At 38.2% G+C, this 15,170-nt stretch overlaps 1 long non-coding RNA gene across 1 annotated transcript; it reads right to left on the bottom strand.

Moving 5' to 3' along the window:
• Positions 1-738: 738 nt before the first annotated feature.
• LOC307212692 lies at positions 739-13,943 on the bottom strand. Its single transcript, XR_013837104.1, has 5 exons — positions 13,791-13,943; positions 13,030-13,150; positions 11,244-11,432; positions 3,043-9,295; positions 739-2,075 (listed from the first exon to the last, which is right to left on the bottom strand). It is a non-coding gene; the product is annotated as an uncharacterized lncRNA (long non-coding RNA).
• Positions 13,944-15,170: the final 1,227 nt, after the last annotated feature.

The raw sequence follows: 15,170 nt of genomic DNA, 5'->3' as shown, positions 1-15,170 counted from the left end.
CAACCCCAGAGTCGGTCACGACTGGACCTAATGGTCAGGAGTCCCTTTACCTTTACTTTACCTTTACTTTCCTATGTGGTACAGGCATGGCCACAGTTAACATGTGTGAACAAGTCCACTGTGTTCCAATACAGATCCTGTATTTAACAGAGGGCTCTGCTACATGGCCATCAAGGTCCCTTACAATTCGAGTTGTGCATAAATTGCATCATGTTGCGAGATATATCTTGGTGATCAGCAGCTGTCTGCTGTGGTTGCTGAATTATTCACCTACGGAAACACTAAATGCAGATCAAATCAGCGGAAGTGAATGTTTGGTCCATGGGCTGCAATGGCTGAAGACCTTTTATGAAGTCTGGGTAGCCTAATCCTAGAACCACAAGACCCTTCATCCGGGCGGGGAGTGCTTTGGTAGTATCTGTGTAATGTGGACCATTACCCCGAATCTCAAGACATGTTTTTAAAGAAAGTGTTCTGCATTTAGAAGTTTGAAGACATTTGTCCTAAGGCTGTGGTCACAGGCTCATTCAGTCTGAAGCATGTTTCACTGATGTTAGCTGGATTTGCTTCCATGTTAAGAATATTGGGAAAGAGGTTGCAGATCCTGAAGGCAAAAATTAATATAAAATTATTGTTACGTTGTGTCCAGGATGCTGAATGATAGATGATCCCTAATGAGAAATAAATGCACATGAGAAAAGACACGCCAAATGAATCACACAAACTCAGTGTTAAAAAGTATGAAACATTTGAGTATTTTATTACATTAAAGGTATGGGATATTTCAGGAAAATCCACAGTCCATTTGGTAAAAATAACTCTTTTACACAATCCATCTCACCTTTCTAGCCTCTATCTGCTCATTTGATTCATTTGAAAGTAATTCTAGAGACTTTAGTTGATTCCTTAGATTAAATCTCATTTTAAAGAGTACTTTGCAGATACCTTTAGAGAGTGGTTTCCTGCCAGTGTCTGTTCTTGTATATGCAGCTGTAAAGGAATTACTAGATAAATTAATTATTTTGCATCTAAAATGTATTTTCTACAACATCCAAGAACCAACACCTTCAAATTACAAGGAATATACAGAGCGAGAGCTACATATTTTTTGATGCGCACCATTTTTCCATGGTCTGTCTTTCTTGTCATCTTCTGTTGTATGGATATACCATGAAGTGTGATGTTCCCCTCTTGAAAATAGGGGACCTGTGGCATCTGGGAGAGGATCTCTTTCCTTAAAAGATGACTTTCGTATTAAAACTTTAGCATTTATTTAATGGGATATAAGTTGTCACCTGCATAAACAAGTTACTTGGTTGCAATGCTATTTCAGCACACCAGTGTTGCTGAGCATAGGGACGGGGAGATCCCTGTTATCAGACCAAAACTATGATGTGGCCATGGGCAGGGGGCTTGCTGTCCCCCCCCCCACATCAAGTTAATAAATAAAAACACTTAGCTAAAAGTAGAAGTTGTAGAAAGGTTTTGACAGATTTTTCTGAGCGCTTGGTGGGGTGTGTGTGTGTGTCAAAAGAGAGTAATTTAAAACAACTGTTGTTTAGACATTTCATTCTGAATCTGCTAGACAGAGGATGATGACAGGTTGGTGTCCTGCCCTCCATAACATAAATCCTAGCTACGCGCATGGATGTGCCATGTCATTCTTGGCCAGCTACCGAAAGGCAAGGGTGATGCAGCCTAGGTTCTTGTGCCCAGAAGGCCTGGCGATGTGCACAGCGGTACAACCGCAACACATGTGTTGCAGTCCATGTCGGTAGTAAGGGCTCAACACTCATTGTTGTAGGATGAGTGGAGGCTGGGAAGCCTTTTATACTGACCAGGGGCTGACAGTAATGAGAAGTGAGTCAGCCAGTCCACACTGTGGCCAGTTCACAGCAGCCACAATTACGATGTTATCATCCTGGACTGGGTGTTCCTTGTATAACTCAGCCAGCAGTACACGTATAGGAGGTCCTCCACATGACCCAGCGGCCCTCTGTGGATAGCCACATGCCCAATGTGCTCCATCCTGTTGCACTGCAGTCAGCAGTTTCCCAGAACCAAGAAGGTTTTCTCTAAATATGGATACAGATGAAAGATGAGCCACCATCTTTAAATAACTTTTTTGAAAATCTAATAGCAATATGTTTTGTAAGGCTGTTACACAGGAGGCTATGGATTAATATATCAACTGGAAAGAAAAGTACCAAGTTGTAAGAGTTCGCATTTTATTTAAGATCAGATAATTTGGAGAGAGTTGAGCTTCTGGCTGGTTCATTAAAACACTCAAGGCATATGCCTAAGTCACATGATGGCTGAAGACTCATGCAAGGAAGTAGTCTTTTAACTTAACTGGGTTCTGCATACATAGAAACCAACACACCATGCCTGGGGAAAGACCAAATGCCATAAATATATATATATAAAACATTTCAGCATCAGAATGGTTAATACATAGGATAGCCTGAAAAGAGCCTATTGGTTAACCCTAAGGGATGGCTGACAATTGTTAGACTCATCAGATGAAGATAATCTCCTCAGATAGCTTTTAGGTTTGCCTAGCTGACGGCAAAAGCACAGTATACCGGTAACACACGTTTTTCAGAAAGGAGTGTTTCATATACAGAGACTCATGCGACCAAGCAGCTCAGAAACACTGAAAATGAAAAGATGTAAAGCTTTGCTGCATAACTGACTCACGCACTGTCAGAAATATGAAAGTCTTCTATGCTTTGGCCTTCTTTAGATCATTCCTTATTTGTGCCTCCCCTCCTCTTTGTTTCAGATTGCAATTTAAATCAAACTCTTTTCTGTGACTGTCTGTTATGCAGTATTTGGGTAAGTCCCATTTTTTTTCCACAATTTTAAATTATATCTATATTTATATCTCTGTATACCCTAGGAAATCTATACCAGCAGGGCACTTTACAGAGTAAAATACATGTGATAATCTTTTAAAACCAAAGAGAAAATTGTTTCAGCAGAGGAGCATGTGAAATTGTACAGAACACTAAAATTGAAATGTGCATGTAGGATACATACCCAAACTCCTATTATAAAATATTCCCAGCATTTAAACCACTGTCGGGTGAATTTGGGATGATATTTTATTTGGCTTCTTCTTTTTTAAATGAGACGTTCTTTGAAAAATGACACAAAAGTAAATAGTTTTACAAAGCAACAACCTAATCAGTCTCTCAAGCAGAATATAAATCATGGATTTCATTAACTGTTGGTAGCCAGTTTAAATTGTAGTCTTGTCCATAATGTCTATCTATCTATGTATGTCCGAGTTATATTAAAAACCTTTAAATGGCTTTGTAATACCAGCCACATCTAGCTATTATAATAATTAATGATAGTGTTTTATAAATCAATATATGTATTTTTGATAAATTCATATCCAGTTAATGGTGTAATTTAAATAAAAAATTAATGCAATAAAGGACATACAGGCATAGGCAGAAAATCTTTAAAGGTTAAGAGGCAAATTTGTCTAAATTCTTTTTTTACTTTTTATTTTTTTTAAAAAACCTCTCATTTTTTAGGGCAGCAGGGCTGGGGGGAAGAATTGCCCACTGAAACCCATTTGCCTAAAAGAGTCAACCTTATATTTTGTTTGGCATTTGGTTTTACTATTATCTATAATTTCGCAAGCCTGATGCTTCAGAGTCTGCACTTCTGTAGAAGATTTAGGTTACAACAAATCAGGAGTTAGAGCAGGTGCTCTCAGCATGGATTCAAGGGGGGGGGGAGGGAGCCCTTTTTAAAATGTAATTGTATGTTTTTTAAATTTATGAACTTCTTATTCCAGATTTTGGTAGGTGAATGTTCTTTATTATATGTGTGCTCCATACTCCATAAATATGAAAACGCAGCTCCAAAATCATAAACGCATTGCAATGATTGTGTAAATCCTCAAGAATGTTTTCAGCCAACAGAAATATGTTCCTTATCTGCTGTTCTAAGTACAGTTAATCCGGTTTATTCAAAAAAATAACATGGGAGTAACTTGGGGGGGAAACTTATCATCCCCCTCCTTTCCTCTCTAAGCTGCACATTCATATTAAATTACATAAAGTTTCTTTTATGGGTTATTGTATAGTTTACAGTTTATTTATAGCCTATAACAAAATGCATCCTGAAAAATAACACAAGGTTAGAAAAACAACAATGCTCACTGTGTGTTATCATCCACAGCAATCTTAAACATATAATAATAATTGTTGCTTGTTTATATGTTGAACATTAAGCAAGGAATGGCTCACCAAATTTATGCAAAAAATTAAGCATGGCTATTGAGGCTGACATGATGCAGAAATGTTACTTTAATCCGGAGAGATTTGTTTCTGACGTTTTTCTTAACATTGCATTGCCTTATTTAGAACAGTAAAAGTGATTCGTCCAATCTCCCTTGGCAAGGATGGAGGGTTGTAAGATCCCTCATGGAAGCAAAAAGGAATGGATTTGCTGTTCTTTCACTTTAATAATACACCTTCATAGCCAATTTTTAATGTTTAAAAGTTTACATTTGCATTTCCACCTGCAATTATATATACGTAGTTCAGTGCTTGCTGGAGGGGCAGGGAGAGGGAAGATGTGGTGGGGGAGAGGAGAGATAAAAATAAAAGTACAGTTAATAAGTGCACGTCAAAGTGAGCTGGAATAATGCAATCCACTTAAGATGTATTGTGATTTTAGGGAGAGAAAAAACATGCCACAGATTTCTAGGAAACCTAATAAAAGAATACATCAACTGGTACAGATAAGTGAAACAATAAAATATGTCAAGTTTTTAAATATATATCTTCATCTTCCATTGTATTTTTCCTCTTGGGACTACATATGTTGCTCTCAACTAGCCCCCCGCCTCCGGATTATACTATGCAACAACCACCACCAGCTACCTGAATCTTAGGCTTTCAGCACTTTAAGGATATATCCTCTTCATTACATGAAGTGAAACAGCAGTCTTTAAAATATTGATCCTCAAATATCTGTAATTTTTTTTAAAGAAAGTGTTTTTAATCAAATGTAGGACGTTTCGTTTTTTTTACGTACAAATCACAATATTTCTCCACTTAAATGAATGTTGTCTGCTTTTAACTCACTATGCTCATTTTGAAGGTAAAAATCAGTGTACCTGATAATTTTGCTAAAATTATTTTTTCCCTCAGAATGTCTATCAAGCAGCCTAATATATAACCAGTTAGTATTTAGATTTAGGTGGATTTAGTCCTGCTAATGTCCACAGGACTCTCAAGAAAATCCTCTACAGCTAATTGGCATATATAAAACACTTACTTTTGGAGCTCTCCTTTTTTACTCCAATGAGACCATTTTCTGGAATAGACAGTTTAAGGCTTTGCTATTGACAGACCAAAATCCAAGCAGGGGAGTTTAACTGGTTTGTGGATCAAACATTTTGTTTCCTTGTGTGGTTATCCCCCCTTGAGCCATGTGAAGTGGATTAGCATCACACCCACAAGTTCTCTCAGGATTCAAACCTGATTTCAGAAGAAACAGCATCCGTGTAAACAAATGCCTGTCCCAGCTGTGTAGAGTCAGCTCTCATCTGCAGATATTTACATCCACAAAACCACATTGTGAGAGCCAAGGAAATTATGCAACAACAGTGACTTGTTAAATAGCATTTCCTCATCAGATAAGGACAAGTTTAAGGAGCCCTAGAGGCAAAGTGTACTGATCTTGCCAGCTGACGGAGACCAAGATACAGGTAATTATTGCTATCACAGAACAATGGGTTAAAAGAAGGAATCGGCCTCATCCCTTCAACTGGACCGAGAGGGAGTTTATAAGGATATCCTGTTTGGAACATCGTAAATGTACGATCAGCTTTGGCAGCTATAAGCTGGCAAATGTGTTGAAGAAATCAGAGAACACTTCTCAGTAATAGCACAATCCAATTGGTTAAAAACATCTGACAGATATGACCATTCTCTGCAGCCCACATCATCCCAATTCCACCGGTCAGGCAGAGCATTTAAGAAAAGCAAAAGTCTTCGCTGCACAGCAAAGCTGCTTTGCTTCTTCGCATTCCCTGTGAGCACCAATTCCCTGTGACTGAAAACAGTCCTTGCTTATTGAGATGCTAAAGCTTTTCCTCTAGAGGACATACTAATTTCTGTGCAGGAATCACATGGTGTTGTAGGAAGAGTCCCGGTTTCCGAGGCACACATCATGATTTAAGGAGGCAGAAGCTGAGCATCACTGCAATTTCAGTGTTGAAAGCGGTAATCTGTTTATGAGCTTTTTGCCTGAAGTTATATAAAAAAAACCAAAACCGGAGGGTGTGGGGATAAACACACACATGACAACATGCAACAACAAACAAACAGCTGGTTTAAAAGAACCAAACATTTTGCTTATAATTATTGAGCTCAGTGTAACTAACCATTCTGGGTGGATTCGCCTTTTGAGAATATTTCTTGCTTAGTCGCCAAAGGCTTCTTCTGTGCCATGCAGAGGATTCGAGTAGCCATGATAAGAAATGTACTGCAATTTTAAAAGGCTCATACAAAGCCACTGGGAAGGGGGTTGAATCTAAACAAAGGATGTGTAAGCAATTTCATTTATTTTGATAAACCTCCCTCCTGCTCAAGAGCATTTTGCTGTCTTTGTCAAAGTGAATGACAACAATTTGGCCAACTCTCTCTAAGCCACACTCAGCAGTGACAGGCAAATTATCAGAGGCCCTGCACTCCTTATTATCAGAGGAGAAGTCATCAGGAGGACGCGTGGTGGATCCTCTCCCCTGTCACTATTTGTCAGTGGGACAAGGGCCACTGCTATGGGGAGCTGACAGGTAATTTCAACAATAACAATTACTCCTATTACTGGTGTCATAAACAATTCGCCCAAGGCATGACAATAGCAAAGCTTTATAATTCAATGCCATATAAATAAATGCCAGCAGGTAACAAGTAATTTAGCTCCAATCAAGCCTTGGCCCCAGCATTAATATTGTTATTGCACGAAAATGGAAAATTGAAAAAAAAAAATTCAATAAGTTAATGAATTAAGAAAGGGTTCAAGGGCTAGCAAAGAACAGCAGCTTTAAAATCACCCTTTAAGATCCATTTTGCATTTGCAATACTGTACATTTACTATTTCACAAGATAATACCAGAGGCATGGTTCAGCTTACTTGTGTTTCTGCCCTAGAGAAAATGCAAATTTCACTGTATTCTTGTTTGTATTCAGTTATTAAACTGCATATTTAAAATGTACATTAAGAACCAATGCGTCCCTGCACTTCCCTATTTGTTTTAATACAGACAAAAATCGAATTGAAGAGGTCATATGGCTTAAGATAAGCTATTAGCAGCCTGATCCACAGCCCAGCTGAAGAGAATACTGGGACTTACATCAGGTATAACCCTGTTAAGTTCAATATAGCAGCAATTCATATTTACTAAGCCATGAATTAGGCTAAGAATGTGTAGTTCAAAATTCAGTACATTGTATTTTTCCTTTTCCGTTCAGGTTTGATGAGACAGCAACTGAAAGTTGTTTTATTGTACAGTAACACAGTGTTGCAATAAAATGCTCTTTTCTCTGTTAGTTTCCTGCCTCACTTTTGTAAGCAGAGCCACAAAATTCAAATCCTGACATTAGCAAAATAAAGCACAAGCAAGTCTTATTACTCCATGTTGATCCGCCCAATTTGCAATTTTACTCTTTGTCCACTAAGACAATGTGGCATCACTTTGACAGGAGTAAAAGAATTTGAAAATCTCTAATTAGAAGAGCTGTGGAGCAATTAACGCATGTCAAATTTCACTTCATCAAGTGCCACTCTAATTTTCTCACTAAAAATTAATGGACTTTTTTTTTTGTATGTGCATGTCCCCTCAAGGCAATGTTGATTCAAATCTGCTCAAGAAGCAGTGTTGCACAGCTAAGCATCTTTTTGATTACAATCCGACACACTTCTAACTGCTTTCATTCTCACTGCCACAGATACTTTGTCAACAGTCAAATTACACCACGCTGATAACAATGCATAATGGTGTTCCTCAAAGGAGGTGCCTGTCATGGAAGAGTGTTTCATAAAATGCACCATCTTCTTCACTAAGAAACGCCACTGTTTTAAACCAAACTTTTTGTGTGGCATCAGCAGCGCTGGCTCTGCATGTTTGCGCCTGTTTCATTGCAATTTAGTTAATTCTAGATCACAGGGAAAGACAGTTGTGACGGCTTAAAGATGGCAAGTGTAGAAGGAAAAACAAAGGAAGATATCACTTTCCACCATTTCTTCTCCAAGACAGGTTTCTATGTAGTATCCTGGAATTGCCCAACAGCTTTTCAGCAAAAGACAAAGACACTCCTCATATGAACTGCCTTGTGATGTCAGTCGTAAAAGTTTTCCTGAGCAAAAGCTGCAAGTTTTGGCACAAATACTATAAACATAACAGAAAGTGTTATTTTAATGGATAGTATCTGGATTCCAACAGAATTTGTATAATGGTAGTATTTGCCAGATCCCATCAAAAATAAAATAAATAATTAAAAACCGGAAGAGGCAAGTGACAAATAGCTTTTTACATTTGGAAAAATAACTCTTGAGTGTTGCGAGATGTGGAAAAATGGGCTCATCTAAACGTTTTTATTTTTAAAGTTTATTTATTTATGGTTGATATGCAAGTACAGAAAAGCTTTAGGAGAAGGGGGGGGGGTTCCTTTTCTTTGATCAAAGCTGACTCTCAAAGACCTTGGAAAATTTCCAGTTATTCAAATGCCTCTCCCCCCCCCCAAATTAAAACATGTCTGTGTTGAACCACTAATTAGTGACTTAACTACCGTAATATACAACTTTGCTACAAATGTCAAATGTTATCTTTTGTGTTTGATTGCTTCTCATCATTTTAAACATCTTATATTTACAGTTTTTATGCCAAATTCATCTCTGTTGCTGGAACTTAATTAACCTGAATGGAAAGAGACCATTGGATAATAGTTCACATTTTCATTATATTCCCTTACCATTTTGACCATGTTGCCATTAACAACTTGGTGCAACTTTATAACAATGTCTTGCAATCCACAGATGTCTCCTTTAGAAAATGTTCAGACATTTTCAGAGTTCTGGGGACAGTCATATAGATTTTTCCTTTGTTCCATTTTTGGCATTTATGTTCACAGAAACCAGATCTCAACACAAACTGCTGAAGCATTTAAAACTCCTCAGTGGTGGCGGGATGGAAACAGCGCCATCAAAAGTTAAGCAAATCAAACTGATGTGTTTCCTTCTTATTGATGGTGATTCTATATTTCTTAAAAATGATAATGTGGGAATTAGACAAGATATAGAATATACACTGCATATCAAATACCTTTTTAAAACATACAATCATTCTGGCATTTAAACAATAAGCAGAAAATAAATTGAATGTGAGGATGAGGTAAAGCAATACACGGATAAAAATTTGAAAATATAACTTCAATGCAAAACCATTTTTTCTTCAGGATTTTTTCTTTCGTTTTTAAAATGCTAAATAAACAATACATAATGCATCCCTCATCAGCCGCGAACCATGAGGGCTCTGCACTCAAATAACAGGAAACATATTCAATTTTCCTAACAGAAGACAGTTCATTAAGCTGTGCCACATCAAATAAAACTTTAATTTCTTCAGCATCCGAGTCGCAATGAAAGCAATTGATGAAGATGAGCCATATGGTACTTCTATCAGCAAACACATATTGCTCATTCCCCAAAAGTTTTCTAATTCTGCTCCCCAGGCCTGTGTAATATAGATAATGTGCTCTGAGAGCAGCAACCATGAGCTATCTGGTGTACATTTCTAATACTGTATTTAATGGGAAATAATGAATCATAAAAGCCTGCGGAAGGCTGCTTTTGCTAACCTAAATCTCAGCTGTAATTTCATCGTTCTGTGCCTAAGATGCTGTTTGCCCTTTCTAAACAACAGCAACTGAATGTAATAATGCGGCAGCTTCAAACCTGGGTGGGAGGAGAAATGCTGCTTAATACACGCAGGCTTCATTTAACTCTTGAGGCTCCAAAGACACCGAAACTAGGATTAATAAAAGAGTATTGTATGCTATGAAAATATTACATACATGTGTACACAGGCACATGGAAATACTTATTTCCATCTGTATCTATATGATTGTATTAAAAAAACTGAAGCTCTCCCAAACAGATAACTAAATGAGTGTGTGGTTGGGAGGATGATTTGAGAGTCCAAAATTTGGAACTTTCATAGTAGCAGCTGCAAACACCCAGACTTTATAAGAATTCTTTAAAATGATTTTTTTTCTATGTACAAAAAATTGAAAGACAATTCCTGAATGAACAAGTCCATATAAAAGTATCAGTTTACAAGGTTAGGTACCGGTATATTTTGTTTAGATTTAGACATTACTGATTCATGCAACCTTTTTTTTTTTTTTTACAAGCTTCTAAATTATATTTTTATATCCAACGAGGATTTAAATATCAAAAATTGCTAAGCAAAAATAGATGGGTTGAAGTTAAACTTTACATGGCTCAGTCATGCAGAGTGTGCTGTTCTGAGAATGTCCTTAAATCTGCAAAAAGTTCAGACGTTAAGCCAACACGTTTTCTTAAAGATATGGTACTTCCACCATATGCATTGGAAACATATTTAGGTGAATGTGTTTGGCAAAATATGAATCCCAAACAATCACATTGCAAAGGAAGCCTTTGAAAAGCTTATTAAAATCAGCATGTTCCATGTCTGTCTTTGAATTTAGAGACGTGATTGCCTTCATTAATGTTGCCTGTTTGGGTGCTTTTCCCGCAAACGTTTAAAGTGCCTGTTTTCTCCACACCTTCTCTTGCCCCAGTGCTGATTCTCACTAGCTGTCCACTTGGGACTTTTCTCCCCGTAAAATCTCAAACAACAAATTAATCTTCCTTATGCAGCAACATTTACCGGCAGGTGAAATATACCAAAACAACACAGTATTGAATGCAGTGTCCTCAAAGAAGAGGTAAAATAAACCTGACCGTCTCCAGCGAGAAAAATAAATAAATACCTATTTCCAAAACGAAATAAGCACATTGATTATATTTCATGAATGTCTTAAAAACAAGTGTTTAAAGACTCCCACCCCCCCTGTCCCCCCTGCTCCAAACAGCGCAGAAACCTCTGCCTGCTCCGATGGGTCACAATGACAATGGTCTATTGCAATGTAAAACAAGCTGCGGGATAAAAAGGTGCTTTCTGTTACCATTTTATCAAAGCTGTTCATCTTCTAGCTGCAGGCAGCATTTTGCCGGAATTGCAAATATTTCTCTGTCCAGGCGCCTTTGTTTGTGCATCTCATTTGCATATATTTATCTCCAGCTGAGGGTGCTTTCAGCTCATTAAGGCCTCCCCTCACATTATTTCATAAGCCAGCTGCTAGGAGGGATTTCACCTGTGGTGACTGAGAAAAGAAGGCTATAATAATAATAATAATAATAATAATAATAATAATAATATTCCAAACACACAACGCGCACAACCCAATTCTTCATAAAAAGGAAATTTTCGGACTCTCTTCCCCTATAAATGGGCACCATTTGTGTTAAACAGCTTCTTGTCATGATAGATGCCTTCGAGGGTCAGGGGTGAAAGTTGATTTGAAGGTCAGCAGTAAAACAACAGACAAACCAGACGCCAAACTGGTTCCTGAGCTGTCGGTGGGAGCGCTGGTACAACCAGGTCTTGAACCTTTTCCAACCTCTAATAAAACAGGCTAAGAATCTGAAGTGGATCAAGCGGACCCCAGAGGAAGCTGCGCAGAAACACACACAAATAATATCGATATCAAGCAGCAACGAGAAACAGCGTGGGCAGCTGTCCCGCAGTACAGGCATGCTCCTATTGTTTCAAGAGCAGGGGAATTAATTCCACTTATTTATTTAAGGCGTGTCAACTCACTGCCTAAACCTGTTTCAGTGTCAAGATGAATAAAACTTTTATGGCTCATAAAATGGAGTAATTCATCTCAATGTTCTTTGTGGTGCTTTTCCCCCTCCCCTGGCATAGAGAGATGGGTCTCCGTTCGGAATGGTTGAGGCCAAATGTACTGTTGCTATGGGATGCACCATACGAAAAAAGGGGGGGCAGCAGCAGAATTATTTGACTGGCAAACGGAGAACAGCACAAACAATAAAGCAGAAGAGGTTAGAAGCTGAGTAATCACCTCCAAAATTCTCACAGGCAGTGCCTCCTCGCCTACATTTGCAAGCCTGCCTCGTTGCAAGCAGGGAGCTGCAATGTTGAGCCTAAAACATTTAAAAATAAACAAATTCCAGGGAGGAATGTGTTGGGGTTTTTTTTTGCGCATTATGTTGCTCACCTGCTTTGTCATCCATTTGCTTATTAAGTTGGCCCTTCTCAGTTTTGCACCAGTGCGAACAATACCAAATTCTTACATTTATTAAAAAGTAGACCCAATCTCTTAACTGTAGACTTGTCTGAGTTTCCTACCCAGGTGTGGGGTTCGCAGCTAATAACGCCTCACAAACCAATTCTTTCCACTCACCCAGGATGTGTTTAGTTCACAGTAGTTGTAAAAAGTATAGCCTGAAATTTAATGCATTTGAATGTGCCATATCTGATGAGTGAGAAGCAGACTCTCTCAAATAGCAAAGCTTAAACGGATTATCCAGGTTTGTAAAGAGAGGGCAAGTGTGCCTGCAACTTGTTTTAAATAGAACGAGGACACCTTTGAAGTAATGGGAAATAATTTACAGCAGAATTGCTGCCCCTGGACCAAAAAAAAAAAAAAGACAATTTCAATTTTAAGAAATGTCTGTAAAATAAACTTTTATGACATGTCTGTAAAATAAATATTCAAATATTTGTCTCTGCTTAGATATATCTATGATACTTAGTCATTGGTTTGTTTATAGTGAAAGGGAATCTGAAATTAACAAATGCCATTTTGTTTAGTGTTTCATCCAAAATGCTCATCACAGTAACACGGTGTTTTCATTGCGTGAATTGCAGGTTCTCTTCAAACTTACGTTTCCTTTACAAATTCAGATCACTGTCACTTTTTCAGCATTCGCTGCCTACAATGTGAAGACATCCCCATTTTTAGCTTCAGCTCATCTTATCCGAAACAAGCCTTGACTCAAAGAAACTCTGAAAGAAACATGAAAAATAGGAGATATTCATAATGATCAAACTCTGCCTCAGTAACAGCTTGCATTTCCACCTTGGCTTGCATTTAAAAGATTTCCTTTTATTTCACCTAAAGAAAGAGTGTCTCTGACCGAAATGCCTTTAAAACTTTTGAAATCTTGTTCATACCTTGATTTACTTATTTTTAACAACTTGAATAAGTTCATTACGGCTATCTTGGCGTTTGTTCTCTCTTAAGAAACACAGAATACACCCCAGATCCCAAACAGATCTCTTACTCCCCCAAAAGATCTTTAACCGTGTTTCTCATTTTTCTTTGCCTCTAATCTAATCGCTAATTCCTTCACTTGGTCAAGAAGTTAAAAATGTTAAGTGCTAGCAGCGCCTCCTTCCTCCCCCTCATATCTGTCTCTGTTTATGGAACGGGCCCTGGTTTCCTCCCTCGCTTGTTCAGCTCCAGGTCTTCAGGTCAGGAGACTGTAAATACACACAGCACTGCCCCAACCCATAAATCTGAGCAAAGGGCAGGCATATATATTCAGATAAGCAATGTGGAGGGGAAAGAAAGGAAAGACAGAACAAACAGAGTCTGTAGAGCGCCAGGCGTTTTCCTAGAAACAAAATTAAAATGCCAACAAACCTCTCCGTAAGGCAGTGGAAGGAGAGAAGTCTTCATGCTGAACATCGGCCTCTAAAAGATGAGTTTGGAATCATCACCGCTCTCCTCCCACTGTTTATATACAAATGAGTAAAATAAATGCATTTTATTGCCTTTGAGACAGGGAAAACAAACAAAGGCATTGCACTTAGATTCCTGCATGCTGTTCTGGTGTCTCCCAATTGCAACCGGTTGTTTTGGTACCCAGTTCCTCACCAGTTTAAGAAACCCCAACAACAGCACTAATTCCTTTCTACAACAATCCCAATCCCGGGGAGGGTGGGGTACAAATAAATTATTATTATTATTATTATTATTATTATTATTATTATTATTAAAGGACCCAATGAGACAGTGCTGAAACCACCTTACCAACCCCCTCCCAATAATAATCAATTATTTCATCAAATAAGATTTGGTGCTAATGTTTGCCAAATGGCACATGCATCGTCGACACTCACCTCTCAACATGTATGCAAATTGTTGACATCCTATAATAATCTAAATCTTTGGGTGACTTTGGCCAACCGCCATGATGGCAGGATACCCCCACCTGCCCATTCCTAGCATCTGAGTAGATAGGTTTTAATGCTGGGATCAAGAACAAGCTGGGAAGAAGATGTCAGCATTTCACAAAGCAATCTAGGTAAGAATTGCAGTTGCCTCCTTGTAGTCTTGGCTGGTGTTCCCTGAGCAAAGAAAGCAGAATTGACTGACATTTTGCTCTTACACGAACATACCAAACTTCCCTCCTCAGCTCAGGCTGACATTTCCTCGCACTGCTCTCATATTCACATATTCTCATATTCTCCTGCTCTCTGATATCTGGTGTAAATAGGACCGGTTCAGGTGAGGTGTAACATACTGCAGATGTACCAGTGAGAGAAGCCATTACACTAAGGGCCCTTTTCCCTTCCTCAGTTGAAAAAGAAGTGAAAACTTCAGTTACTTGGCAGCCCTCTGCAAACCATAGCAGAGAGAGCGCACAATTTATTGCAAGGCCAATTCCCTCCCCAGTATGGTGGGGGTTTTTTTTGCAGTTACTTGAAACAAATGTAAATCAATTGTCATTAGTTCTGGCACATACTGGCAAGTTGTTGAATTAAAGGTTTTCAGTCATATGACAGAAGTTGTCTCCTTCCGCACACACAAACATTCCAGGCCTAGTCCTTTTCCATCAAAAGGATTTAGAAGAATATTTTCAAGGTTTCCAAACATTTCAGAGTATTAGTGTGGGTTTTTAATTTAATTTTTTTAAGTCAAATCTTGATTTCATACGTATTAGAACTGAAAAACTTTTATATTTAAAATAGATTGCTACACGAAACTTTCATATCCATATTAGTTCCCTTGGTGGAAATG

This window comes from Podarcis cretensis (assembly GCF_951804945.1).
Source record: "Podarcis cretensis genome assembly, chromosome: 3".
Taxonomy (NCBI): Eukaryota; Metazoa; Chordata; class Lepidosauria; order Squamata; family Lacertidae; genus Podarcis; species Podarcis cretensis.
Note: the sequence above shows the minus strand (reverse complement) of the source record. Positions and strands in the feature narration are given on the sequence as shown.